Consider the following 13,233-nt stretch of genomic DNA (forward strand, 5'->3'; position numbering starts at 1 on the left):
TGCAACCTTGTTTGATTCTTTAGCACTTTCCAAAGCCAGGAATAACATCTATTTTATGTCGCAAATTCAATGACAAATCATGTTGGTGCAAGACTAAAGTCAGAATAATTAAACTTAGAGTGAAAAAGATTTCCAATCTCAATCAATTTGAAGGTGGATGCAGACAGACTGAACTGACTTAAGCTAGTCATGATTAACACTGTGAGACAATATTGATATTGTGAGTCATGTTGTTAATTTAATCATTTATAGCATCACACAGAAACAGGAAAACAAGAACAGGCAAACACAATAATATGTAAATAACAGTATATGCAAAACATCGTGTTTTCAGCAAAATCAGGAATAAGTTCTTTGTATTTTCTATTTCCAATTAAACAAATCAGTGTTAAAAGACAAGTTTTGTATAGACACACTTTCACACTCTGCTTTTGATATGAGAATACACCGTTTCCTCAGTTTCCAGTTCATTCTTCTTCTTCCTTCCTCTTGCACTTTTATTTCCAGAGAAATGCAGTGCAGCATAGTTGACATCATGTCCACTTTCACTCTATGCAAAATAAAATTCATATTGTTATATAAAGCTACAGTAAATCGTTTCCCTGAAATAACAAATATGATTTAGTCTTATTACTTACATGTTCATTCATTGTTTGGCTCAAGGCATCTTGTCTTGCTTGTGAAGAGCTGTTTTCTGGGCATAATGTTGATTTAAAAAAATAAAAATCCACATTACCTCATGCTTTCAATTGTGGACTTGACAATTTTACTTTTTTAAAAATTAAAATTATGTTCTTGAACTTGATATGTTCAAATGTAACGGGGTGTGCACTCAGCAGCTAATATAACATATGTACTAAATACAATTTATTGAAAATGATTTAGTATGATTTTTTTAAGAGTCAGTGAATAACACTTACCTTTAAATTGTTTACATGCTACTCTTGGAGTTCGGCAACAGATGCAAACAATATTAAAAATCACAGAAATAAACAAGCAGATTATTGCTATAACCAGCACAGTAAATTCAGAACCTGCCTTTTGCTCTAGAAAAAAAGGAAAGAAATGATTAATGATTCTGAAAGACACAGAAAACTAGCTGTCATATTATTCAAAGTCCTACCTATTTGAAGTTTAGTTCCATTTCCAAAGAATAATTCCCAACACGTGGCCACAGCACAGTAGTAAGTCCCTTCATCAGACGAGCTGACAATTTTAGAAAAAGTATAATTGCAACTCTTCTGGGGGTCAGATCTCTTATCACATTCTTTACTTTTGTTTCTGTCAGTGTAGATTAATTTTGGATAACTTTTATGTGATCCAGCTCTGAACCAGAGCACGGTGAGATCTCTGGGACATGTCTTTTTGTCAGAGTCAGAGAAGACTGAGCACAGAAAAGTCACTGAGTTTCCTGGTTCCTGGACTGTTGTCAGCGGTGACTGAACAACAGTATAGTCTGATGTCCTTTGAGTGCGTCCTGGATTAAATAAAACAGTGTTAGCAAATGTGGCTTTAGGTGTTACACAGTTGTGTGCCTTGCATTGAAATATTTCACTTGGAATATCTTATGAAATCACTAAAATTAGCTTTTTAAAAATAGATAAAATGTATCTTAGATTTTATGAAATGTAAATTATTATGCCAGTTTTCAAAGCATGTTTATTTATGATGTTATTTTTCCTTAACACTGCTGCTTTACTGGTTAAAGTTAGGGAAAACTTGTAATTAGATCGCGTTATTACCTTTGACTAACAAATATGAGCCGCTCCATTCAGTATTCTTGAACCACTCGGTGATTCCACAGTGGTAGATTCCCTCGTCCTCTTGGTTTGCCCTCAAAATGGTGAGGTTGGTGAAATTTTCATTGTAATTAACCTTCCATCTTGATTGATTAAACTCAGCAGAAAACTCAGGTTGTGCAGATTCCTTCAGTGTCCATATTAATTTTAGAGAGTCCCCGGTACTCTGCTTGTACCAGTCGACTTCTCTACGGCTGAACTGTGAATTCTTACGCAGATCACATGTGAAGGTTACAGTTTCACCAAGTTGAACTGAAATTATCGGGATAAGTGTATCTAAATTGAAAGAAAACATACAGAATCTACAATATTAAGTCACAATGACACAGTAAAACCACCACAGAAACAAAATTCATGTATGGAGAAACCTTGAACAGAATAAGAAAAAACTTACATCCTCGATGGAGATAAAGCAGTGTAACCAATAACACGATCATCTTGAAAGTGCCTCTTTTTGGGCAGCTTGCAGGTATTTCATTGACTGTAGGAGGTGTTATAGCATGTTAAAGCGTGAAATGAATCTGATTGGTTACCACAGAATAAAGGTTCAAATGCACTTCCTGTCACACATTTCTGTTGTCCAGGGCAGGTCATCTCTTCCGTTTATATTTAGCCATTTTAATTATAAGGTAAATTCCTTTTCTAATTAATGTTAGGGGTTCATCTTGCAGTTGTTTCGTCTTTGCTTTCCAATATTTACTTTCTTTGTTTATCATCTCTCAGCAATTTCTCCAACTAAGTGATCGTTTTGGTCATTTGTTCCTATCATCTTCGAACAACCCCTTTTAGTGTTTCTCAGTAGAAATGCTGTATTTTCACCAGTTTAAAATGTTCATGTTAACATTTTTAAGTTTAAACTTTCCTTTCAGTCATTCACTACTTTTCATTTGCTCCATGTTGACACACCTTGCTACTTTTTGTTTTCATTTTCACTTCCTGCCTGGTTAGGTTTAGACAATAAATCTAGGTTAGATCTCGAGTGTTATCTGATTTACAGTGCTCTGTCCTATCTAAGAGTGAAGACACCAGCACACATTTTACATGCATTTTCTTTACTTCCAATAGAGGTTGCTTTAGTCTAAAATTTAAATGGTCACAATTGCAGCTTGCACAATGGATCTATAGGGTCATTTCTGGTGTGTGGACTATTTGTGTTTTTGCTGCACAGCTATTTAGTGAGCTAAACACACTTCCAGCAACATCAGAAAGAACATATATATAGTGTAAAGCCCTACCCCCACACCTCTTCCAAGTCAATAAATACATTAATTTGTTTTGTTTGGTTTTTTTTTTACCAATTAAGATCCTCATGAGTCGTTAAGATGAATTGGTTACCGTGGCAGGGCGCGGCAGGGAAGGCGGAGGCACCTGCGCGGCATTGTAATAACGCCACGCCAGCTTAGTGATGTGTGTGGCTGGCAGCTGGGATGCTGCAGCCGTGAAAGTGTGTGAACAGCAACCGGTTAGTAAAGTAAGATGTCTCAGAATGCAGAATTGTGGTCGGATCATGCCTACTGCCTGCCACAGTGGTGTCGAAACCAAGGAAGCGGCATGGCGGAACTGCGACCAGGTCTGGTCGCCCAAATGGTGGCTGAGCTGGCGACCACATAGCGGGAGCAGGCGGTGGTGTCACGCCACCAGCAGAAAGAACTCTGGGACTGGATCAAGCACGGCACGCAAAGGATTGTGATTCTGGCAGCTCTGATCCGGTCCTGCCTGCCACTACCACCACCCCCACCAGCGTTCCCCGGCAGCGGGTGAGTTGGTGGGGTCCAGACCAATCCGGCACCCATGATTTAAGTCTACCAAAACATCTTGACCGAGAATCTGTTCATGATCTCAAGCTGAACTACACTTGGTTTCTGCAGCATGACAGTGATTCAAAACACAGCACCAAGGTGTGTTTGGAGCTCAGTCTGGGAGGACTTCTTTTTTTCTCCTTGTCTTTCCTCATGTTGCGCATTTTCCATTGTTATACCTCTCTGAACTGTATTCCCCATGTGATGTTTGTGTAATGTATGGTGGGTAAGATGGGTAATATGGGGCCAACCTTTGGGATCAATAAAGTTTTATTGAATTGAATTGAATTGAATAAGATCATAAGATAAACTAAAGACAAGACTTCAATTGCCTGGAGCAAGAGACAGGTATGTGGAATGGAGGAAGGAAGCAAGAGACAAAGCAAGATCTAAGATGATTTTTGGAGTGGCCTAGTCAAAGTCCTGACCTGAGTCCCATTGATATTTTGTTTCATGACCTTAAAAAGGTGCTTCCAATGTGGCTGATGTACAGCAATTCTGCAAAGATGAGTGGGCCAGAATTCCTCCACTGCACTGTAAAGATTCAGACTCAGTTGCAAGTTTTCACAACTGGAACTGTTTCACACCACTATTTACAATAGTTACAGACTGGTGTCATCAAAGCTGCTTTGCATATTTTAGAACCTATAGATGGAAACTATATATGGTTGTGGGCTTCACTGAAGATGTATATTTGACCTGTTACTGTTCAGACATAAAGAAATATAGTAAGGAATTTATTAAAAGACATTTGGAGTAGTTATGTTTGGCAAATTGATATAAGACACACACACACACGCACATTACACACACACACACACACACACACACACACACACACACACACACACACACACACACACACATATATATACATAGATAGCTAGATAAGACTTTTTTTCGTACTCAGGACAGTACATAGTTATTCAAATATTGATGATGCAGAAAACTCAAATAGCTATCTCATAGAAATCCTCTGTTACCACAAATTCAAAGTAGGCAGTGAAGATGAGTGTCACTTATTTGAAAACTGATTTTTTTCATCCATCATTTCAGGTTATTCAACTGAGAACCTTAAGAATTATGAATCAGAACTAGCAAAGTAAAGAAACCCACTCACACCACAGGGAGAACAAACAGAAAGGCCCCAGCAAGGGTTTGAACCAGGAACCTTTTTCATGTGAAATGACAGTGAACAGTGTGCCACCATGCTGCCCTTACTAATGCATGAACACTGCTGTCTAAACTTTAATTCTGCACTGATGTTCCTTAAAGCAGTCAGATAAACAGTGAGAACTTCATGGTCTGAAGTTCTACAGCTTATCGTGAACAAGTGTCACCATCACCTGACAAACTTACTTTACTGTGATTTTTAAAGTCACTCTAGATGTACCTGAAATTGATGACAGAGACCAAAACCTGCAGGCCGAGATCGACAACTTTTTATTCCCTTTAAACAAAACGTGACCAACACAATTATATCACATGAAATTAAAGAATTTGGCGTTTGAAGTACACTGTTCTACGTCTGTCTATTAAGAAGGGAGTAATACATATACTGTTTCCACCTGTTCCTTTCAATACATTACATTGAGATAAACATATTGATTTGGTCATATAGAAATATATACAGATACAAGAATATGTAGGAACATATCACAACATCAGAAAAAAGAAAAGTTCCACAATAAAAAACCATTCATGGATAGGATTAATACTATGTACAGCTATTAGAAAAAACAAATTAAAAATTACCATTGTAATTATTTATTTTTGTCTATATAATTATTAATAAAATGCGAGTACAAAAAAGTACATTTCTAACACAATTTAAAATGCAAGAGTCAAATGTCTCTAGCTATTAATCCACCTCAAGAGCCTTTAAATCAGTACAGATGTTCTCGTCCTCTGCAGGTTCTGTTGTCCTTGTTCCTGTATCCCATTTTTCCACAAGTGAAAATTACTACAGAATAAACCAATGAGTCTTCATCTGTCTGAGGAAACAGAAAAATGTGGATACTTATTTAAACAGGGAGACATTAAAACATACAAAAAGCTTGAAGAGATTTTTTTTTTCATAACTACCTGCAGAATTTCCTGATCTCCTTTTTCTGTCACATTTGTTCGTAAAGCGACTGCATCTGATAAATAAATCCACAACATTAATGTGAGTCCAATTTTGTTGAATATTGTTTGGTAAATTAATGTATGATTGACTTTGCATACCATTGCAACCCACACATGAGCTATTGTTCTTGACTGAATAGATTAGAGAGGCTATAACAATCAGGGTTACAGCCAAAGCAACACATAACAGATAGAGAAGTGCATTGTCCTTCATTGAATTAGTCTTGTTGACTGCTGAAATAAAACAAAAGAAAATGAATTATGTTAGCAATGATTAAGTGTTGTCAGATATATTTTTTATATAGATTGATTTAGCATTACAGAATATTAGGTAAAAAACTAGAATCTAATCAAATGGACAAATATTCCAATTTTCCCCATTGCATAAAAACATGATTCAGTTACCGTCAGTATCGGCTTTTGTTTTGTCTCCAGAAAAAGATTCCACACATGTGGCCACGGCACAGTAATACATCTGTGAATCAGAAGAGCTGGAGTTTCTGAAGTAGCCATAGAAACATGTTTTTGTTGAGAGTCCCTCTGAGTTCCTTTCATATTCATCTGCACCATTTACATGAGCACAATTAGAATCCAAGTGAGATTGATGTGGTTCTGCACTCAAACAGAACACGTTGTCATCTACTGGACATGTTTTATTCAGGAAGTCATGAAAGACCGAACACTGGAGAGTTACTGTGTGTTCCTGATGGACAGGATCAGATGGAGGAGTTGTAGTGAAAGGAGGCTCTGGTCCTACAAAAATGAAACAAAATTATGTGAAAAATTCACTTGTTATTTTAAAGACCAATTTAAATAGAAAAGGGAAAAAGAAAGAAAAGCTTGTGAAAACTTGACTTAAATAAATGCCATATATGCCTCTGTTCATCAATATAGAAACAACCTATGTAATTTCAGAAGAAAATGTTTTTCTATTCTTACCTTCAACTTTTAAGTAGGTTCCATTCAAAAATGTTAGTTCTCGATTTGATGTTTTCATACAGATGTAAACTCCTGTATCACTCTGCTGTGCTTTTGTAATATACAGATCAAATATTCCAGGATCTGTTACAGTTCTAATGCGCTGATCAGCACTCTGAGAGCTAAATGATCTTAAAAGATTTTAGGAAAGTCTCCAGAAACAAGCTTGAGCCAAAACAAGGTTCCTACATCTCTACGGGGGCATGTCAGGTTAATATTCTCCCCAACGTAAACAGTCTTTGTCTCGAAAGTCTGTTCATCTGAGCAATCTGAAAAATATTATTCAAGTCAGACATGAACAAGAGACAGAATCATTTACCTTGTCTTCTCTTCATTATCTATATAAAATGGCAATAATTGAAATATATTATTATATATTTATATTTATAGTTAAATATATTTATATGTAAATCTGATGTCTCTACAAATACTTACATCCAAAACTGAGCGTCAGCAACAAATAAAATACAACCATTTCTGGATTTTGTTTGTTTGTTGTATTACCTTCCTGATACTGTTGTAAAAATAACTTAATATAAAAGAATCATCCAGATATAAGTATTGGTAGTGGGAGGGAACTATTTCAGAGCAGTCTGATTGGCTACTTGTTATGTTGGTGTATCACTCCATTACTGGAGTGGAAACAGTATCAACCATTGTTCCAACTAAAGCACATAAAACAACACCAAATGTAAGCCCTGTCGTCTCATATTTGATTCTTGTGGGTTTCTCGAACTGAAAGTTAGAAAAAAGAACACAACAAAGCTGAAGCACATTTTATATTAATGCCAATATGACAGTTATCGAGCCATTGTAAACAATTAACCCTTAATGATTTAAAAGAACTCAACTTGAAATTGTAATTCTGGTTAAATGTAGGGTTATTTAAGTGATATTTAATTCATTTTAATTGTTTAAAAATTAAAATCTTATTGATCAATGAACGCTGCAAAAACCATGTGTTTCAGTCTGGTTAAGGCATTGTCAAAGTTAGACAACAAGAATGTCTTTGCATAACCCTAGATAATGACTGTAGCCATTGTAAACAACTCATAATGACAGGATGCTACATGGCAGGGACTACTGCCACTGAACACCAGGAGGTTTGTTCAGTGTTTTAACATTTTCAATAGTTGTGAAACACACATTTTATCATAGTAATACGGGGGTTAAAACCGTTGCCTCACAGCAAGAAGGCCTGAGTTTGACTCCACAATCCAGGCGGTTGTCTTTCTCTGTGGCGTTTGCATGTTCTTCCCATGTTTGTGTGGGTTCTCTCTCCCTCCCACAGTCCATAGAAATGCAGTTAGTGGGTTTAGGTTAATTGGTGATTCTAAATTAGCCAAAGGTGTGAATGTGAGTGCAAATGGATATCTGACTCTCTGTGTTAGCCCTGTGAAAGACTGGTGACCTGTCCAGGGGCTAAATGGCCTCTGGCTCTACGGTTGCTGAAAAAAGCTCAAGTGCCTTACAACCCTGATGAGTGAAAGAGAATAGATGGGTGGATATTTTATCTCATGTCAGTTATGTCATTAACATCCATTGGTATAAATTGAAGAACTAAACTTTACAGTAAACAGTTTAACGGTAAACTTTGACTAGTTGCTAGATAATTTCACAAGTGTTTTGATTGCTACGTGTCATGATCCTGGGCCATGTTGGCCCAGCATTCTTAGTTTTCGTGTATTTTTGTATTTTGTTCTTTATTTAGGCCATGGTTCCTGGGTTGCTCTGTTAAGTTGTTCCTTATTTTGATTTCCCCTTGTGACTTTTCCCCCTGTGTGCCTCTCTGTGTATCTGTGAGCCCTTGTCCTCCCCTCCTTGTGTTTTATTCCATGTTTCCCCAGCCCGCCATGCCTGTGCTCTCTCTCTCTCCTCCTGTCTGCACCTCTGTACATCCTGTTTTACTTTGACAGTCTCCCGTCAGTGTTGTGTTTACTACTGCTGTGTCTCGTTATGATTATCTGTGTCAGCTGTGTTCCCCGTGTGCTCCCACTTCCCTCGTTAACCCTCTGTGTCAATGACAAGGTCAATGAATGTGGCAATATGAATCATAATACGTAAATGTACAGAAATATACAGTTAACAGTTGGTTTAAATAATAATGGATTGCATGCCCTGGGACAGAGGCAAGGCTGCCATATCGCACCATCGGCCCCTCTGGCCATCACTTGTAGGTAGGTGAAGAGTCTTGACCACGGACACAATACCGGGTCTCGAACTGGCAACCTTCTGATCACAAGGCAAACTGCCAACTCTTGAGCCACGATCGCCCTAAATAGCAATAATAATAATACTTATGTGATGTAACACAAGCTTATAGGAATCATGTTATATACTTTTCCATAGCATTACATTTGAATTCAACAGTTCGATCTTTCAAATAACGGACAGATATTTGTGAAATCATGATACATTTGTGAATGTATTTTAACAATCCAAATATGCATATGTACAGACAGATACATTTAATAATCATGAAAATCATGTTTTATTACATTACAGTGATTTAACGTTAATTTACATTTGAAATGTGAAATCAGTCTATTTACGTAACTTTAATGATGTTCTAGAAGAACAGAACAAAACTGTGAAATGCAGTAAAATACTTTTATATTAGGATGTTTTCCTACAGTACAGCCATACCCACGACCTTGTGGTTGTTAGTTCACATTCATTGGCCGATGCTTAGCGTCATGTTATTATGTGTCCCAACATCCAATGGCATGTCACATTGTTTTCATGGCCACACCCTCATCCCAGGTGCAGAGGCCTATTTCTGTTCAGGAATGTTGTGAATACTTTGAGATTCATATTAATTGCAATTCCTACCTCTACATTTATTTTTTAAAATATATAATTATCACAGTGTGGCCGTGCAATGTTTTATATGTTTTTTTTTTGTTTTTATCCCTATTAATTATATTTTCACTTGTTACCTCTGAATTATTGAATCAGACCTAGATGACATGAAATTTTCAGCACAATTATAATTCAAATACTGTTTAATTATTGATTATTCTCATTAACTTTCTATCATTTTATATATTTTTCCATAGTATTACATTTGAATTTAACAGATCATTCTCTCAAATAACAGACAAATATTTGCGAAATTATGATACATTTCTGGATGTATTTTTACAATCTAAATATGTATATGTACAAAAAATATATATTTAAAAAACAAGTAAATTGTTTTGTACTATATTTACAGTGATGTTGTGCTATTTTACCTTTGACATGTAAAATCACAGTCTACTTATGTAGATTCCATGATATTCTAGAAAGACAGTACAAAACTGTAAAATATACAGTAAGATACTTTGACATTACTATTTTTTGGAACAGTGTAAGTCATTACAAGTACAGAAGTGTGGGGGTTAATTAGGCTGCAACCTGTGTGCTAACAACTTACTAAACTCCACCTATCAACACACAAACACTGATACACACATGAAACTGAAAACAGATCCTGTTTTCAGCCCTAATCATGATTAGGGCAAGTTTACCAAAAATAGAAAAAGTTTGGTATGTGTAACCAAAACAGTAACTAGGAAGACATTCACACATTCACCTGTTATATTGTATGTCAGGAAAATGAAAGCACCTACATTAAAATCTGGCCCTAAAAAGCAGTGGACTACAGTCAACCAAATCACGTGTGTCTGTTCCTGGCAGAAAAATCTATAGTAGCACGAAACCACAATCTCAGTTTTGGTCAAGCTAGAGATTTGTGTGTTACATGACAGCCTCCCGTCTAAGACCACTTTCAGTTCTGCCACTTCACTGCTTACAATAATAATAATTTAAAAAAAATTCTTCACATTAATAATGTGCATGATGATTTACACATAACAATATAGCAAGCATTTAAGAAGTAAATGTGAAGTTTAGAGGGTGAACATGAAAAGCTTTTTCTTAAAAAGTTGTTTTACTTTGCATATTCTGCCTTTTTCTTAATGTCTGCACACAAAGACAACTAAACCTAAAGTCAAAGTCATCGCTGACAAACAAACAGTGCATGGAAACTTAAGCATTTCTGTGGTTGGGCTTTCAAAGAAAGGTGTAAATACAAAGCGGCTTTTCTTCCTGTTTCACTCTATACTTCAGTTTCAGGAAGCTGCTCTTGTTTTTTTTTCATCCATATGAGAAGTCTAGCAGATTAACACTATATAAAAGTAAAAATATTATCAGAACACATTTAAAAGAGTATTTGAAGGGTACACCAACAAGGACACTAACTAGACTATTTTTTTTAATTATACACTTTTACATGTTTTTATAGCTGCTTCCAGAAGAGGGGAGGTGCTAATCAATTGTCCCTCCCTGTCCTTTGTGGCAGTGAAATTATTTAATGGCAAATTATTGACTATAGGTTTGAAACCTTGGTAAAGTGTGTTCATATGTGCCTCTCTTAGCACAGTGATGGATAAGTACTTTAATTTGAAAGATCAAATTAAGTATGCATTTAAATACAGTTGTATGAATATTGCATACATGTAACACTTTATGAGAGATGCATAAAGTTGTAGACGCTTGGTGTTTGAAGGGAGCTTGCTGACGTCTTTGCTCACTTCATATCCTGTTAAAGCACACAGTGAGTTCTGTTCTGAGTAAACAGCTTCAGTAGTTGGTCAAGGGGTGGAGAAATGGCCCACCACAACTTTAGTTTGTCAGTATAGTTGTTGCTTGTGGCTTTGCTTGTTGTTCTCATGACTAAAACGCAGAAGGCCCTTTCAAAGTCATTTGAGAGTATAAAGAAAGTTTTTATCATATGTATAAATATTATTGCATATTTTTAAACATAGACATTGTTTTAACAATATAAAATAGTTGTGGAAAGGCTTGGTAGACAAATATCGCCATTCTAGCAAAACCACTGCCTCTCTGCAAGTTGTCTCACTCACTTTCTGTCTCCATTTGCATACAGCAAGAAACCAAAGACAAGAACCTGGTTAAACACAGAATTTTCTTATTTCATTAGCAATTATAGTAATCCTTCCCCTGTTCTTGGTATGCTTTATAAAGGACTGGGGTTAGGGTTAGGGTGTTAGGACTTTTATTTTTTTGTTGATTCCAAGTAAATTACTGGGTTTTGCTTTTGGGTTAGTTATGATTATAACATGTGTCTTGTTTTCATGTGAAAACAGGCAGTCTGAAGATCTGGCTGACCCTTGGATCTCTTGGAGTGCATCGGTGACTCATCTAGGGGGTGGTAGTGGGAGGTGATTGGTTGATTGCACAAAAGACTGAATGATTCAATGATGACTCAGCAGATATGTCCTTGGACTGGAGCAGATGGGTCAAATGTCACACAGCAATGCTTGGTCAGCAGTTGTTCATCCAGTGTACTTCCTCGTTCAGCTGGATGAGTACACTGTTGCCTTTATGGAGCCTTTGGGGGTCCAGTCCCATCCAAAAAGGTGCCTACTGAGCTAAATTCTATTGACATATTTTCACAACTATATATAGTATACAGTAGAGTATTAAAAAAACGTCCTCATTTAAAAATAAATAAATAAATAGGAGGTAAGAGGTGAGACAAATGCCTCCCTGTCAAGTTGCCCATCCAGTCCATATGCTCTGGCTCAGACACTGAGGAAGTATCTCAACTGACAAAAGTCTGTCTAAGGCAGGGGTGTCACACTCATTTTACAAATGTAGTTGTAAAAAAACTGGCATTTCTGGAGTATAAAATGAAAAACAGAAACTTTTCTGTTTTTCAGAAAGTTACACACTAAGGTTTATTAGAGACATTGCCTAGAGACATTGTTTATTAGAGACATTGTGTCAGCAGTCATTGGGGGGGGGGGGACTAAATCAGCGGCTGACAACACTGTGCTCAACAGTTGACAGCTGCATAATAAGCGAGCAAATAAGGCAGAAAATAGAGTTTTGATGCGAAACTGGTCTCGAAGCATAATGAGACATAGTCGTGGTGGAAGTAAGACAGACAAGTAGGAATTCATTACTATGCTTTTGTTAAATGTGAAGTGTAGTTTTGGTCTTCTTTTGCTGTTGGTTCAGTGAATTTTGGTCAGAGAGAGACAAAACCTTCAGTTTCTGACTCTTTGAGATGTCTGTTTTCAGCATCCAATGGCATATTTGTGTACGTACTGTCAGGTGAACAGGATTTGCTGCTTTGTGTTTACATGTTTTTGTGGAAGCTGTTTGCCTGTGCTTTATCGTTTGTTGTTTTAGCAGTTTGGTGGTTGTTGAAATGGTTTTGTGAGTTTTAGCTGAGATTCTGACGTTTCACTAGTTTCCACACGTCTATGTATGAAAACAGATCTGGGGATGCATCTGTTTTACTTTGTGTTGTATGAATGGTCATAAGGGGGCTTTTCAATAGGAAAAGCTATAAAACTTGTAAAAAAAATGCAGTTAAAAGTTCAAAAGTGATACTTGTGCTTGTTTTTGGTGAGCATCAGATCAAGCAAATTAAGAATTTACCATTCAAAGACACTTTCCTTATAGTTTCTTTTATGTAATATTCAGTACTGAACTGTAAACTTAGTCTTTTTCAA

General features: G+C 36.5%; 1 pseudogene; it reads right to left on the bottom strand.

The window, feature by feature from the left end:
- Window positions 1-3,592, bottom strand: part of LOC105940960 (uncharacterized) — an 11,267-nt pseudogene extending 7,675 nt beyond the window's left edge.
- Window positions 3,593-13,233: the final 9,641 nt, after the last annotated feature.

Source organism: Maylandia zebra, linkage group LG2 (assembly GCF_041146795.1).
Source record: "Maylandia zebra isolate NMK-2024a linkage group LG2, Mzebra_GT3a, whole genome shotgun sequence".
In the NCBI taxonomy this organism is placed as follows: domain Eukaryota; kingdom Metazoa; phylum Chordata; class Actinopteri; order Cichliformes; family Cichlidae; genus Maylandia; species Maylandia zebra.